Source organism: Panthera onca, chromosome B3, assembly GCF_046562875.1.
Source record: "Panthera onca isolate mPanOnc1 chromosome B3, mPanOnc1 haplotype 2, whole genome shotgun sequence".
Lineage (NCBI taxonomy): Eukaryota > Metazoa > Chordata > Mammalia > Carnivora > Felidae > Panthera > Panthera onca.
This window is the reverse complement of record NC_138344.1, coordinates 109,336,020-109,351,134: the sequence shown is the minus strand read 5'-3', so window position 1 is coordinate 109,351,134 and position 15,115 is coordinate 109,336,020. Positions and strand designations below refer to the sequence as shown.

The window sequence follows — 15,115 nt, the reverse complement described above, 5'->3', positions numbered from 1 at the left end:
GAAGTTGAATCAAATACAATCCTTATCCTCCTCAGGAATGCAGCCAATAGGGGAGATTGACAAGACCACAATAAACACTATGTTCTAAGTATTTACAATGAATTATCTCATGTAATATTCAAAACAACCTATTCTATCTTATTTTCCCACCTAAGAAATGAAGCAGGTGGACACAAAGATATGTAGCCTGCCCTGTCACAAAGCTAGGAAGTGCCAGAGTCTTCTCCACTCCAGAACTGGAGTTCTTAATTGTTATCTCACAACGCTTGCCGAGTAAGAGAATCAAAGCACAATGGACAGAGTGATTGGAGAGCAAGAAAGAAAAAGCCTTTGTTTCTGGGAGGAGGGAGAGGGCAGGACCAATAAGAGGAAGTTTCATGTTGTCCTTCTGCATGGCCAAAACAACCCCAAACACACAAATCAGCATCATCAAGGGCATGGAGCTCTAAGAGACAAACTTGTGCAACATGTTGCTCTTTCTTTTGGATTCTCATGGAACAGGTAGTTGTCTATACTTTTGTTTAAGCATCAAATGCATGGAAGTGCTTATTTTTTATGCATCTGTTTCTGCTATTAGACCATTCAGTGAGGATGGAGAAAGCATCTTATTCGTCTTTCTACAGCCACTAGCTCACAGTAGGTGCTCAATCCATGTTCATAAAGGAATACATGATGGGTGTGCAGGATGTGTGAGGCTGGGAAGAGAGGGCTGATAAAGAGATCAGAAGGCAGGAGGAGGCCTGATTTTAGAAAGCAGGCTGTGGAGATTTAAGGCATATTTGCAGGCAAAAGGGAGCAGGGAAGCTAGAGAGGTTTTTTGTTAATATTATTTACTGTTTTCCAAAGCAATAAAAGTCTATAGTTTTAGGGGCGCCTGGCCGGCTCAGTCGGTAGAACATGGGACTCCTGATCTCAAGGTTGTGAGTTCAAGCCCCACATTGGGTGTAGAGCTTACTAAAATAAAATAAAATAAAATAAAATAAAATAAAATAAAATAAAATAAAAGGCTATAGTTTTAAAAAGACATAATACTAAAAAGCTCACAATTCCGACATTAGTTCCCTGCTGTGATCCCAGTCCTGCTTACCAGGTAACTATCTTAAATTCTTTTAGCTGTTTACCCAAAGTTACAACCATATTTCTAAACAATGCTCTTATAAAGTTATTTTAAAATTAATTTTATTTATTTTTTAAATTTATTTATTTAGCAGGCTCCTCACTACCAGTGAAGAGCCTGACACGGGGCTCAAACCCACGAAACTGGGAAACCATGACCTGAGCCAAAACCAAGAGTTGGAAGTTTAACTGACTGAGCCACCCAGGCACCCCTAAAATTAATTTTAGATATTGACTTCCCATCACAGTGGAGGAAGACTTCATTCCACCACAGTCCACCTCCCTCATTACTGTGGATCTTCTCCGTAGGCCCAGGATACTGACATTTCTCCATAACATACCTTAGTTGTGCTTTCTCTTTCCTCTTTGGGAGACACAACAATGACTCATATCCTTCTGTTCTAGGACACGTTTTTGTATTATTTCTTTGATAAATGCCAGTCTTCCATTTTCTTTCTTCTCTTTCTATACTTCATATTAACTGAAATTTCTGAATTCTTTAAAAAATTTTTTCATCTAAAGACAAATACCATATGACTTCATTCATATATGGCATTTAAAAAACAAAACAAACAGGGGCACCTGGGTGGCTCAGTCAGTTAAGCATCTGACTCTTGACCTCTGCTCGGGTCGTGATCTCACGGTTTGTGAATTTGAGCCCTGAGGCAGGCTATGCGCTGACAGTGTGGAGCCTGCTTAGGATTTCGTCTCTCCTCTCTGCTCCTCCCTCTCTCTCAACATAAATAAATAAAATTTAAAAAGAAGAAAAGAGGGGTACCTGGGTGGCTCAGTTGGTTAAAGAAGCTGACTCTTGCTTTCAGCTCAGGTCATGATCTCGTGGTTCATGAGTTTGAGCTCCATATCGGGCTCTGTACTCTGATAGTGTAGAACCTGCTTGGGATTCTCCATCTCTCTCTCCCTCTCTCTCTGCCCCTTCCGTGGCTGTCTCTCTCAAAATAAACAAACTTTAAAAAATGTAAAAAAAAGAAAAGAAAAGAAACGAGTGAACAAAGGAGAAAAAAGAGACAGACTAAAAACCAGACTGTTAGCTATAAACAACAACCACATGGTTACCAGATGGGAGGTGGGTAGGAGGACGGGTGAAGCAGGTGAAACGGGGATTAAGGAGCGCACTTGTGATGAGTACAGAGTATTGTATAGAACTGCTGGATCGCTGCACTGCACACTTGACAGGAATATGCTTCCTGTCTTGTCCTCGGCGCTGCCTGTGGAGGTGGCAGCCATCTCTTACTCGGCATCACGGCTGCCCTTAACCTCTGGTGAAGCCCAAGATTGTTAAAAAGAGGACCAAGAAGTTCATCCGGCACCAGTCAGACCGGTACGTCAAAATCAAGCGTAACTGGCAGAAACCCAGAGGCATTGACAATAGAGTGCGCAGAAGACTCAAGGGCCAGATCTTGATGCCCAGCGTTGGTTACGGGAGCAACAAGAAGACAAAGCACATGCTGCGCTGTGGCTTCCGGAAGTTCCTAGTCCACAATGTCAAGGACCTTGAGGTGCTGCTGATGTGCAATAAATCTTACTGTGCAGAGACTGCTCACAAGGTCTCCTCCGAGAACCATAAAGACATTGTGGAAAGAGCAGCCCAGCTGGCCATCAGAGTCACGAATCCCAATGCCAGACTGTGCAGCGAAGAAAATGAATAGACAGCTTATGTGCATGTCATATTTGTGTTAAATAAAACCATAAAACTACAAAAGAAAGAAAGAAAGAAAGAAAGAAAGAAAGAAAGAAAGAAACTAATATAACACTGTAGGGGTGCCTGGGTGGCTCAGTTGGTTAAGCATCCAACTTTTGCTTTTGGCTCAGATCATGATCTCACAGATTGTGAGTTCAAGCCCCGGGTTGGGTGCCAGGCTGACAACACAGAGCCTGCCTGGAATTTTCTCTCTCTCTGCCCCTCCCCTGCTCTCTCTCTCTCTCCCAAAATAAATATTTAAACATTTAATATAATACTGTATGTTAACTATACTGGCATTAAAATTAAAAGCTTAATAAAAATGTTTTTTCTTCAACTTTCCATTTCATTGCTTTTTATTCTACTTTCTGTGAGATTTTTTTTTTCATTTTCAAGGGCTCTTTCTTGTTAACTAACATATACATTTTATATATATCTAACATATATCTACATATTATATATGTTTAATGCAAATTATATAATGAATATCTACATATAATGTATATCGAACTCTTTCTTGTTAACTGATATGTGTAGATATTATTACTTTTTAAAGTTTTATTTTATTTATTTTGAGAGAGAGAGAGAGAGAGAGAGAGAGAGAGAGTGCGTGTGGGTGCACACGAGCAGGGGAGGGGCAGAGAGAGAAAGACTCCCAAGCAGGCTCCAGCACTGTTGGATGGGAACCCGACATGGGGCTAGAACTCATGAACTGTGAGATCATGGCCCAGAGCTGAAATCAAGAATCAGACACTTAACTGACTGAGCCACCCACACACTCCCATGTAATTAAATATTATATATTACATATACAGTTATATGTAACATTTATTAATAAGCTTGTTAAACATTTTATGAAATATACACCATATAACACATATACACGTACCTTATTCTTTTATGGATGCAAACTCTTTATAATAGTGATTATTTTATAGTGTTCCCTACAGTGACCCTATTTTCTCCACATCCGCTTTGGTTTTTGTTGGAGGTTTTCCTACAATGTCTGTAATTTTGGGCTGTCTGTTCATTTTTAGGCATGAGGATCTGTAGGATGGGAGAGGGGAACTAGGATTTCAATGCCAGACTTTTGATGCTCCGTCTAATGCCATCTTGTGGACTTGGTACCTGTAAGTACTGAGCCTCTGAGGGATTCTTCAGAGTTAACTGTCTTGCTCTTCATGAACATTTCTCTCTTATTTTAAATCTTTTTATTTGAGAGCATGAGCAGAGGAGGGAAAGAGAGAGAGGGGGACCAAGGATCTGAAGTGGGCTCTGTGCTGACAGCAGTGAGCCCAACGTGGGGCTCTAACTCACAAACTCCAAGATCATGACCTGAGCTGACGTTGGATGCTTAACCGATTGAGCAACCCAGGTGCCCCATTCTGATTTTTGTTCCTTAAATTGTTAGCTCCACCACCATGCTAAATCAAGTACCACTCTTCCATTCATTTTCCATCCTCTACAAATCCATTAGAATTTCTTTTCTTTTTTTTTTTAATGTTTATTTATTTATTTTTTTGTGGGGGAGAGAGTGAGAGAGACAGAGAGAGAAAGAACACAAGCAGGGGAGAGGCAGAGAGAGAGGGAGACACAGAATTGGAAGCAGGCTCCAGGCTCTGAGCTGGTAGCATAGAGCCCAACATGGGGCCGGAAGCCATGAACACCAAGATCATGACCTGGGCTGAAGTTGTGACGCTTAACCGACTGAGCCACCCAGGTGCCCCTAGAATCTCTTTCCTTCTCACTTGTTTGCTTGGTCCTTCTGAGTTAATAACTTTTTTCATTCCTTTACAACACTTCAGAAAATGTGAGGAAACAGAGTGAAATTTGTGTTACTCCACCTTTTAAAACCAAAGTCCACTGAAGGTTTAAGGAGAGTTAAGGATTTGCTTGTTTTAAAAGCTAAAACACTGGTGGCTTTATAGAAAAGAGGCTGACAGAGAAAGAAAGAGGACGCAAAGTTGGTTTGAGGCTATTGCAAAGTTAGAACAAACCATGAGGAACTGAGTTAGGACATTAGCAGTGGGGAAAACAAGGGTATGTGAAAATGTGGTTTCTTCCCCCAGGTACTATCAATGTGTGACTGAACGAAGAGGGTTGAGGGTCAAAAATTACATTAAGGCTTTTAGTGTGGGTGACTGAGACAGTGCAGCCATTGAGAAAGGGACCACAGAAGGAGGAGAAAATCTTATGTGGACCTTTGGTGACATTTACTTCAGGAGGCGGCAAAGGAACTGAAAAAGGACTAGGATGAAAGATGAGCAAATGAGAGTGGTGTTTCACAAGATGGTGGGAGAGGTCAATGTTCTCAAATGGTAGGGATGTCCTCTCAGACAAAAAGACAGAAAGTCCTTGGATTTGGCAAGTAAGAGTTGACTTGTGACGTATGAGAGAAAGGTTTTCATGGGAGCCTAGAGAGTAAAGCTATGTTACAGCAGATTGAAGGATGAAGGGGAGATGAAATAGAGGCAGTATAGAAAGTATTATAGAAAGTGGAGTAAATCAGGGGCACCTGGGTGGCTCAGTCGGTTGAGCGTCCAACTTCGGCTCAGGTCATGATCTCACGGTCTGTGAGTTCGAGCCCCACGTCGGGCTCTGTGCTGACAGCTCAGAGCCTGGAGCCTGTTTCAGATTCTGTGTCTCCCTCTTTCTCTCTCCTCCCCCGCTCATGCTCTGTCTCTCTCTTCTCAAAAATAAATAAACGTTAAAAAAAAAATAATTAAAAAAAAAAGAGGAGTAAATCCATGGGTTGTCAGAGTCACAGTAAAAGTATTCTATAAAACAGAAGAGACTTACATATTGGTAGGAACAAGGAAAAGGTAGAACTGGAGAAAAGGTGGAAAATAAATGAGGATACAATTGATTCAAGGCCTTGGCAGACATGTGATTAAATACATGGGCAGAGATCAACCTCAGAAAGAAGGGCACTCCTGAACTTCCTAGAATCTCCTAGCAACCTCTGCTCCCCTTAAAACACACACAGAAAACACTTGCCCACAAGGTTTTTGTCTTGCACTAGGATCTGTCTCTCTCTCTATCCTACCAGTTCCATCTGTAGGAAACAATAACTCATTGTAACAAATATCCTAAAATATGAATTATTCGGACCAGAACAGCACAAAGGAGCCTTCATCAGAGGAGTGTAAGGTTGCTGGGGCTCTTGGGTGGCTCAGTCAGTTGAGCATCCAACTTCGGCTCAGATCATGATCTCACAATCCGCGAGTTCAAGCCCCGAGCCAGGCTCTGTGCTGACAGCTCAGAGCCTGGAGCCTGCTTCGGATTCTGCGTCTACCTCTCTCTCTGCCCCTCCCCTGCTCATGTTCTGTCTTTCTCTGTCTCAAAAATAAATAAAAACATTAAAAAAATTTTTTTTTAAATAAAAAAGGAAAAAAAAAAAGAAGAGTGTAAGGTTGGCTTTGGCATTCCTAGTTCATGTCCTCACTGAAGCCTCTCCATCAGGGTGGGGTAAAGAGATATCTTCCATGCTCTCTGGTCATACAACAGACAACTGTTGTAGAAATATCCACGTGTGTGTGCGCGCGCATAGAGACACTTCCCAAGGACACTGCCTTCTCAGAAAGAATACAGAGTTAATACAGCATTACTCAATCACTCTCCATCCTCTTAGACTGCCCTATTTGTCTCCAAAGCACCAGGGCTGATTTTCAGCAGATATACTTTAGCATGGCTCTATCAGTTGCTATAATATTGAAATGCTCTACTTCTGTACTGGCAAGGAAATAGCTGCTGCCCCAGAACCTGATGCATCCACTGTTTTTGCTATCCTAGCATCTCCCAGATCTTCCCATGATCCAGCAACTCAAGGCATAACACCAGCCACAACAAGGGTTAAGGCTGGCCCATGTTCCAACCGGGAGTGGAACACTCTATTGGGAAGTTCAATATCAAGGAAGTTAGAGTGTGCAGGAAAGGGAAGTAAGGTGGGGAAGGAAGAGAAAATACAAGGGAACACAAGGGGATGTGAAACCATACCAAATATCACAAGCTGGCCATACCAGTGTTAGATATTTGAATATTCCACCATGCATAGTACTTACAATTAGCTGAAATTACACTATATACTTTTTAATATATAGTTATTTGTCTGCCAACTAGAAAGTAAGCTGTATGAAGGCAGGGACTTTTTTTTAATATTATATGTTCAGGACCTAAGATATGCCAGGCATATATTAGGTGAGCAGTGATATTTGTTCAATGAATGAATCATTTCATATCAAGGAGAAACATTTTCTAAATAAAACACATTTTTATGTAAGTTCCTAGCCATAACAGATTTAGTTCTTTATAATATTTCTGCAGAATGGTTTCCATTCCTCATTTTTTTATCCTCCAGTTTCCTTATCTTGCCCAGAGGCTGTCTTGTGCATAAGAAATGACCACATGGTGACCATTCCACGTTGGAGTCATCTGCCATCTGTCTACTCAAAGACACAGTAAAACTTGGAAATCCTTGCTTTTCCTTTTCTTAGCTCTGATCAAACAGGCAGGCAAGGCACTGTAAGGGAAAAGGGAGATTTGTTTTCTCCTGCTCAGAGCTTTCTCCCAGGGGTGGGGGGCGAAGGTTCTAATTCATCTCACTTATACTTGGTATTTATGATTTTTCTTTTCCCCTTTTTTTTTTGGTTTCTTTTTCTTTCATTAAAGTTTTTATTTCAATTCCAGTTAGTTCACATACAGTGTCATATTAGTTTCAGGTACACAATACAGTGATTCAATACCTTCCATACAATACCTGGTACTCATCACAACAAACACACTCCTTAATCCCCATTCCCTACGTAACCCGTCCCCCCAGCCACCTTCCCTCTGGTAACCTTCAGTCTGTTCTCTATGGTTAAGAGCCTGTTTCTTGGGTTACCTCTCTTTTTTTCCCCCTTTGCTCGTTTGTTTTGTTTCCTAAATTCCACATATGAGTGAAATCATATGGTATTTGCTTTCTCTGACTTATTTTGCTTGTAATTATGATTTTGCTTTTTGAAAGAAACAGTTTTCTTTTCACTGGTCATGCTGCTCTGAGTAGTATTGTAAGTTTTAAAGAGTAGTTTGGTATAATGTAAAAACTTTATACGAAAAATTATCACATGCTACAAGTTTCAGTGGGAAATGATTATTGAAAGTAGTCACTTAAAAAAACAAAGTAGTCACTTTGTCGTACAAACCAGCAACTACCAAGTATTGATTTTCAATATTTGAATTTAAGGGTGGGAAATGCTAATTACATTAATATATTCATGACTGAGACTTAATCTACTTAATGTTCCTTTTCTCTTCTAAAATTTCACTTCATCAGCCTGAGGGCAATCATCTGTAATCATTTGTAATCATCTAATTACAAACTTATTCAAGCTGCCAGCTCTTGCTGTGACTGTATTTTATCTCCTTCATCATTACCCTGTATTTTTTAAAATGAAAGAAAACATGACTTCTTTGCAATGTGACACTATTATTGTTGCTCAGACATTAAGATGCTGGTAATCATGATCAGATTTATTTTTATAATGTTCAGCACAACTTAGGATATTCTATTATCTGGCAAGGAAATTTATTTAATATAATGCTTAGAAAATTAAATCCAGCCTCCTACTGAATACTTTTCTAGAATAGAAGAGAAAGTAAATAGGTAATTCCAATATGTGAATCCAAAAAGATGAAGACAATGAGTAAGAACATTGCTATTTGAGTATGGAGGGGCTGAAAGTTCCAGAAATCCTACAAAAGAAAAGAGAAGGCTTTCATATTTCTTTATAGCTCAGAAAATTGTTTTTAATTTTTTTTAATGTTTATTTATTTTTGAGAGAGAGAGAGAGACAGACAGACAGACAGAATGTGAGCAGGGGAGGGGCAGAGAGAGAGGGAGACACAGAATCCAAAGCAGGCTCCAGGCTCTGAGCTGTCAGAACAGAGCCCAACGCAGGGCTCCAACTCACAAGCTGTGAGATCATGACCTGAGCTGAAGTCAGACGCTCAACCGACTGGGCTACCCAGGCGCCCCAAGGAAATTGTTTTTATATTATATTGTCACATACATTAGTTGGAGATCACATAAGAAATTCTAAGATAGTCATATAGTCTGTATTTCACGTAAGTTCACATCAATTGTCTTTTTATTACTGGGCTTTACTTCGCTCATAACTTTGATCTACCTCATGTAAATGTCTTTGATTCTTGAGGTGCTTGGGTGGCTCAGTTGGTTAAGCACCCAACTTTGGCTCAGGTCATGATCTCACCACTCATGAGTTCAAGCCCTACTATCTGCTGTCAGCACAGAGCCCACTTTGGACCCTCTCTCTCCCTCTCTGACCGTCACCTGCTCGCACTCTCTCAAAAATAAATAAACATTAAAAAGATTTTTTCCCAAGGATCATTTCAACAGTTAAAGAGCTCAGCAAACATCCTTTTTTTTGGTCATTTTTTTCCTATAGCTTCTCAGAGCAAGTAGTATAAGCCACCAAAGGCCAGAACTTGAATGTCTGCAATGTGGCGAGCACTGTGTTAGGTGTTTCAGTAATGTTATGTTAATCTTCAGAAAACCCCTGAAAGGGAGATATTGTCAACTGATGAGTAATTTGAGGTTTAGAGAGATTAAAGAACTTGCTCAAAATCACACACCTCGTTTTTTTTTTTTTTAAATTTGTTTTCAACGTTTTTTATTTATTTTTGGGACAGAGAGAGACAGAGCATGAACGGGGGAGGGGCAGAGAGAGAGGGAGACACAGAATCGGAAACAGGCTCCAGGCTCCGAGCCATCAGCCCAGAGCCTGACGCGGGGCTCGAACTCACGGACCGCGAGATCGTGACCTGGCTGAAGTCGGACGCTTAACCGACTGCGCCACCCAGGCGCCCCGTACACCTCGTTTTGAGTAACAGTCCTTATTAAAATATCTGCCTATTGAGGTTATGTTTGGAGAAAAAAAATCTGTTATTATTTAGTGATAAAAAGGGATACTTATAACCCAAATGATGTCTGGGATAGGAGATCTAACAGGAATGTGGGTGCAATCGAAGTAAGTCTAGCCATCAGTTAAACTTGGGTGAATGGGGTCATATACATAAGGGTTTGTGTATCATTTTTTCTACCTTTGTGTATGACGAAACTTTCCCAAACTGAACAGTTTTTAAAAGTAAGTAACCTGAAAAGTAAAATTAGTATAAATTGGGGGCAAGGAGGAGGAAAAAAGAGGATGTAAAGGTGTAATGACATTCACCTTAGCCTTCAGCTATGTCCATTTAGAGCTAATCTTGGGGCCATATGCTCTGAATCACTTCATACGCACAAGCAAATAGGTACTTTGGTATCTTATTCAAGAAAAAAGTGAACTTGTTTCTTAGCAATTATTAGATCCCAAGCTGTTGGTTTCAATCCTAATCATACTTCTCTGTGTAAAATAAACTATAATCATAATTATTAATTAAATAAAAAACCCAAAGACTAGTTTATCAAATACGCTGGCCTCTCTCTCTTCCCAACTCGATTTCGTGTGCTATTTCACTATTCATTCTTTTTAACGTCAAAGTGGCAGGAAGAGAACATACAGCTTAAACCAGCCAATTCACTTTTAAGCAACTCTGTCAAGAGGTTTTTTGGCAGTAGGTGCTGTTTCTGATTAACAGATAATTAACATAATTACCTGTTTTAATACTTTTCCTGCCTCGTCCCCAACTTTCATCAGTCTAAAAGTAAAAGGAGAAACAGTAAAGCCCATCTAAAAACTAAGTTAAAATAGCACCATTGAAAAAAATTTGTCATGGTGACTGGTATAAATCAGCGGGCACCTATCCCAGGATGTCCTCATCACCACCCCACCCTCTGGCTTCAATGGCAGTCTTGTTGCCATTTTCGAAAGCTCCACAGCTGGTAGCTTGCCAGGAAGTACTCCTTACATGTTAGAGGCATGCATGCCTAGGCACATATATATTATTGGGAAACCTCCAAGGAGCTCTGGGATTCAAAAGTTGGACAAAGGAATATGGTGCTTAGGAATGAAACCAGAAGCTTCAGATACAGGCTGTTAGGCCAAGGTCTCAAGGACTAGCCAGCCAAATGAGGCAGGGAGTTAGAGAAGCAGGCTGGAACGAAGCTTGAAGGAGAGCTGTTCTTTTTAGACATATTTTACCAGAGTTGAAAAGCGGGTTTGATTTGTACCTTCTGTATGCTTAAATTAATCCACTCCCACAAATACAAGACACAATATCAAACACGATTCTCTGGAATGACTTCCAAGCCTGAAACCCCCACTCTCAAAGGAGTGATTTGAAGTTCTTCATCTAAGTGTTGCTGCGAAGGCATTTTGTAGATGTAATTAACATTCATAATCAGTAGACTTTAAATAAAGATTATCCTGGGTAATCTGGATGGGCCTGACTCAGGCCCATCCTTTCCAGAAGTTCTGCCTGTGGACTACAACTTCAGCTCATGCCTGAGAACTTCAGTTTGCCTTTCTCGACTGCCAGCTCTACAGATTTCACACTTGCCCCCTAGCCAGTCCCCAACATTGTGCAAGTCAATTCCTTGCAAAAAATTTAATATATATTTCCTAATGGTTCTATGTCTTTGGTTGAGCCTTGGTATAGTGATTGAACATAAGTATTTCTAAGTATTATGCATAATTTGGACTTTGTATTTAAAAAATTTTTTAACTTATTTATTTTGAGAGAGAGAGAGCCCAAGCAGGGGAGGGAGGAGCAGTGACAGAGGGAGAGAGAGAATCCCAAGCAGGCTCCATGCCATCAGTGCAGAGCCTGATGTGGGGCTTGAACTCACAAACTGTGAGATCATGACCTGAGCTGAGATCAAGAGTCATGGATGCTTAACCGACAGAGCCACCCAGGTGCCCCTGGACTTTGTATTTTAATAGCAAATACAAATATTTTTGTGTGTATATAGGAGAGTGTCTGTGGGGTTATACACATATACGTGTTCTTTTTTTGAGTAGGCCTGACCTTGGGCTCCCATGTCCTTCCTTATAATGTCCGATTCTAGTAAGAATGCTAAGTCAGTTTAACCATATCTGCCTGGGTTCCTCGCCTTCACTATCCCCCAGGTGAGGTCTGATTACCCTAGCCTGTTTTCAGCAAGAACACTGCTCATTCAATCTAGCAATAATCCTCCACACCCCAATGTTTCTTCTTCACAATTTTCCATCCACTGACCTCCACACCCTGCTCACTGGCTATAAATTCCTACTTATGCATTCAGAGTTGAGCTCAATTCTCTCCCATATTATAAAACCCCACCACAATAGCCCCCCCGCGAATAAAGTATGTCTTCCTGTCTTTAATAGTATCGTGAATAATTTTTTCTTTAACACTTCCAGACTATTTTGATCACATAATTCCCAGTAAAAAAATTTTTTTACCATTCATTCCAAACTGGATAAGCTAGATTTCAAGAAGTCTATACTGTTATATCATGTGCACAATTTTTTAAGAGACAAAAATGGAAAGAAAAAAGTTGAGATTAAAAAGTAAATACAAACAGGTAGTAGTATTCTCTTCCTGCACCTCAAGACTTCTCTTGCATTTATCTCACTTTGAGGCCACTGTTTAACCTACTTCCCATATAGACACTATATAAAAAGGATTCCAAGGTTCACATCTTAAAAGGCAGTAATGGCACCTGTTTCAATTTCGATTCTTACATTCTCAACAAATAATGATTTAAGCTTTTTCTTTTTAAGTGGGACACTCTGGGAGCTTCCCAAAGAGTGAGCACTTAGGACAGTTAATACAGATTAGCCAAATGTGCTCATGATTCAGTCACTCAGTTGACTCATCACTCAGTTAAACACTTCTCCTCACCACAGTAGTAGTCTTGACACCTGCAGTTCTTAATGTTTTTTATTCTTGGTCATCTGAATTTCATTTGTATCCCAAATGTGAACCATTAATTTGAATTAGGAGGCAGGGGCACCTGGGTCGCTCAGTCTGTTTAGCGTCCGACTGCTGATATTGGCTCAGGTCATGATACCACAGTCGTGAGACTGAGCCTTGTGTCGAACTCCATGCTTAGTGTGGAGCCTGCCTGGGATTCTCTCTTTCTCTCTCTGCCCCTCCCTCACTCACACATGCTCTCTCTCTCTCTCTTAAAATACATAATAAACTTAAAAGTAATAAATTAGGAGGCAAAAGGAGAAATAACACTAAAATGCTAGATAATGGAAAGCATTAAAACTTATAATTCTGAATTTTTGCCTCAGGGTAACTTTTATATTCACAGATTTCACTTAGTACATGATATAGAGTATTAAAAGGAGAAATGTTGATTACACTCAGTTTGGCTCTTCATTTATTGTGAATAAAAAGAAATATTATCTTCCATGGTGTATTTACAAACAATCTGATACTCTTGGTCATTTAGAAACAAGACACAAAAAAATGATAAAAATAATTTGATTTTTTTAAAACAAAAATGTAATAATTCCAAACATCAGTCATAAAAGCAGTTTTTGCTTGGCTTTAAAATGTACTTCACTTTAAATCCAGAATATGGAACTATTATACATCATAAAATCGTGTTTTTTTCTTACACGAATTAAACACTTCATACTACCTATTAATTAGGGTAAAAAATGTCGAAAGGGAAAAGGCCACTCAGGAGAAGTTTTTGGTATTTATACATTGATTTTTACTTTTGCCAAACACAAAAGTGATGTAATATTACCAAATGGGCCCAGGGAAGTGAAAGTTCATGATTCAATAAATTTAGCGAAACCCTGCCTTAAACCAACATAATGTTTCCATAAAGATTGAAAATGGACTTCATAACGCAATCTTGAATAATGCACAATGCGTGTAACCTTCTGAGATTGGTCATGCTTAACATTTTAAACTACAGCACTATTTTCCTGTCATGACGGCAGCCAGTTCTTCTTGTCCTATCAACACTTGATTTATGTGAGCAGCTGCTACCCACACCGAAACAGTATATATAATTGCCAAATTTAGGGTACTTTTCAAATATTCGCGAATGTAGACTAATATGAAAATCAAAGACCGTTTTGTGGCAATGGTAAAATTTTTACAAACCAACAATCTTACTATTCACTTAATACGGTATTTACGAACATCTAGCACAGCGTCCAAGCACAAGCCGTAAAATGTTTCAAACACTACTATTTATCTTCACAACACACATCAAGTCTTTTCAGTTTCTCTAAGTGTCTTTCAGCTTTAACGGTGCTGATCAGTGAAAAGATAAAAAGCACAACGGAACACATCAAAACCACAGTAAACGTCAGCGGGTGTTAATCATAAGGAAGAACCTAGCAGCAACAACCACATTTAAAGCGACAGAACTTGAGCGTCCGGGACTACAAATCCTAGAGTTCCTTGGGGCGGAGGCAGAGCTACTTTCAAATTGATAGCTCTTTCGGCCAATGACACAGCCGACGCAAAAGGTGCAAAAGAGTAGTTTCTTTGCGTTCAAACACTGAAGTCATACTTAGAAGTTATGAGAGTACGTGGGTATTTCAGGACCCTAACTATTAAGTATTTCTTACTCACAGTAAAATCTTCGTAGTCATTGTAACAATTTCTCTACCTGAATTTGGCTCAGTGGAAGTTACAGCATCCAAAAGAAGGAAGGAAGTCACGTTGCCCAAAGTCATCTGAATGGCTCAGCCGCCCGAAAAAGAGGCGGAAACCGCTTTATTCTTGCCCTTTATTGGCCACGCAGCCAGGAGGCGTAAACCGTCACAACCAATGAATCGTTGAAACTTCCGTTAACGTAGCGTAAAAGGGGCGGTACTGTGCGGGACTATACGTAAACCGAGTTTACTCAGGCGCAGTCGTCCTGTTTTCGCCCAATCCGGAGAGAGGCTGGCTCCTGGCACTTCGTTGCCCCTCCCCCCTCCTCTTACGCTTCCCCGGAGCTATGGCCCGCCTCTCTGCTGCTGACCAATGCTCTGCATTTTCCTTTGCGCGTTTACCCTATCGGAGACGTAGGGGGTGGAGTTCCGGTCGTAACGCTGTGCGCCTTGACAGACCTCGCGTTTCCTCCCGCGCCGGTTGAGGGCTTGCAGTTGAGGTATATTTCACGGGGTCCGGTTGGGCTCGTTGACGGGCAGGTCTCTGACGGACGGCGACAGTGTGGGTTGAGCCTAGAAAGCCGCAGTCGCTGATTCTGTAGCTCGAGGAGTTCTGAGGGAAGTGGGGAGGGCCTGGGGGGAGAGAGACACGTGTTGAAACTTCTGGTGCGGGGTGGGAGCCCCTGGACCACACCCGTGCTGTCCCTGCTCCGCGTCCTTAACGCGGGTTAGGTTTTGGGATCGCTGGCCC

At 40.7% G+C, this 15,115-nt stretch overlaps 1 protein-coding gene, 1 long non-coding RNA gene and 1 pseudogene across 6 annotated transcripts in view; 2 read left to right on the top strand and 1 right to left on the bottom strand.

Annotated features, from left to right (window-relative positions):
• The window catches only part of LOC145715570 (uncharacterized), a 40,094-nt gene extending 25,546 nt beyond the window's left edge, over positions 1-14,548 (bottom strand). For both annotated transcript variants that reach the window (XR_014137831.1, XR_014137832.1), the window contains exon 1: positions 14,379-14,548. This is a non-coding gene — a long non-coding RNA (uncharacterized LOC145715570). The remainder of the gene's footprint in view (positions 1-14,378) is intronic.
• LOC132669768 (large ribosomal subunit protein eL32 pseudogene) lies at positions 2,391-3,071 on the top strand (annotated as a pseudogene).
• Positions 14,549-14,761: 213 nt separating the features above from the next.
• Positions 14,762-15,115, top strand: part of WDR89 (WD repeat domain 89) — a 36,165-nt gene continuing 35,811 nt past the window's right edge. Inside the window, exon 1 of one of the 4 annotated variants that reach the window (XR_013556083.1) lies at positions 14,762-14,864. The gene's annotated coding sequence lies outside the window, so the exon portion shown is untranslated. The remainder of the gene's footprint in view (positions 14,865-15,115) is intronic. The other 3 variants (XM_060620008.3, XR_009606318.2, XM_060620007.3) reach the window with 3 other exon arrangements.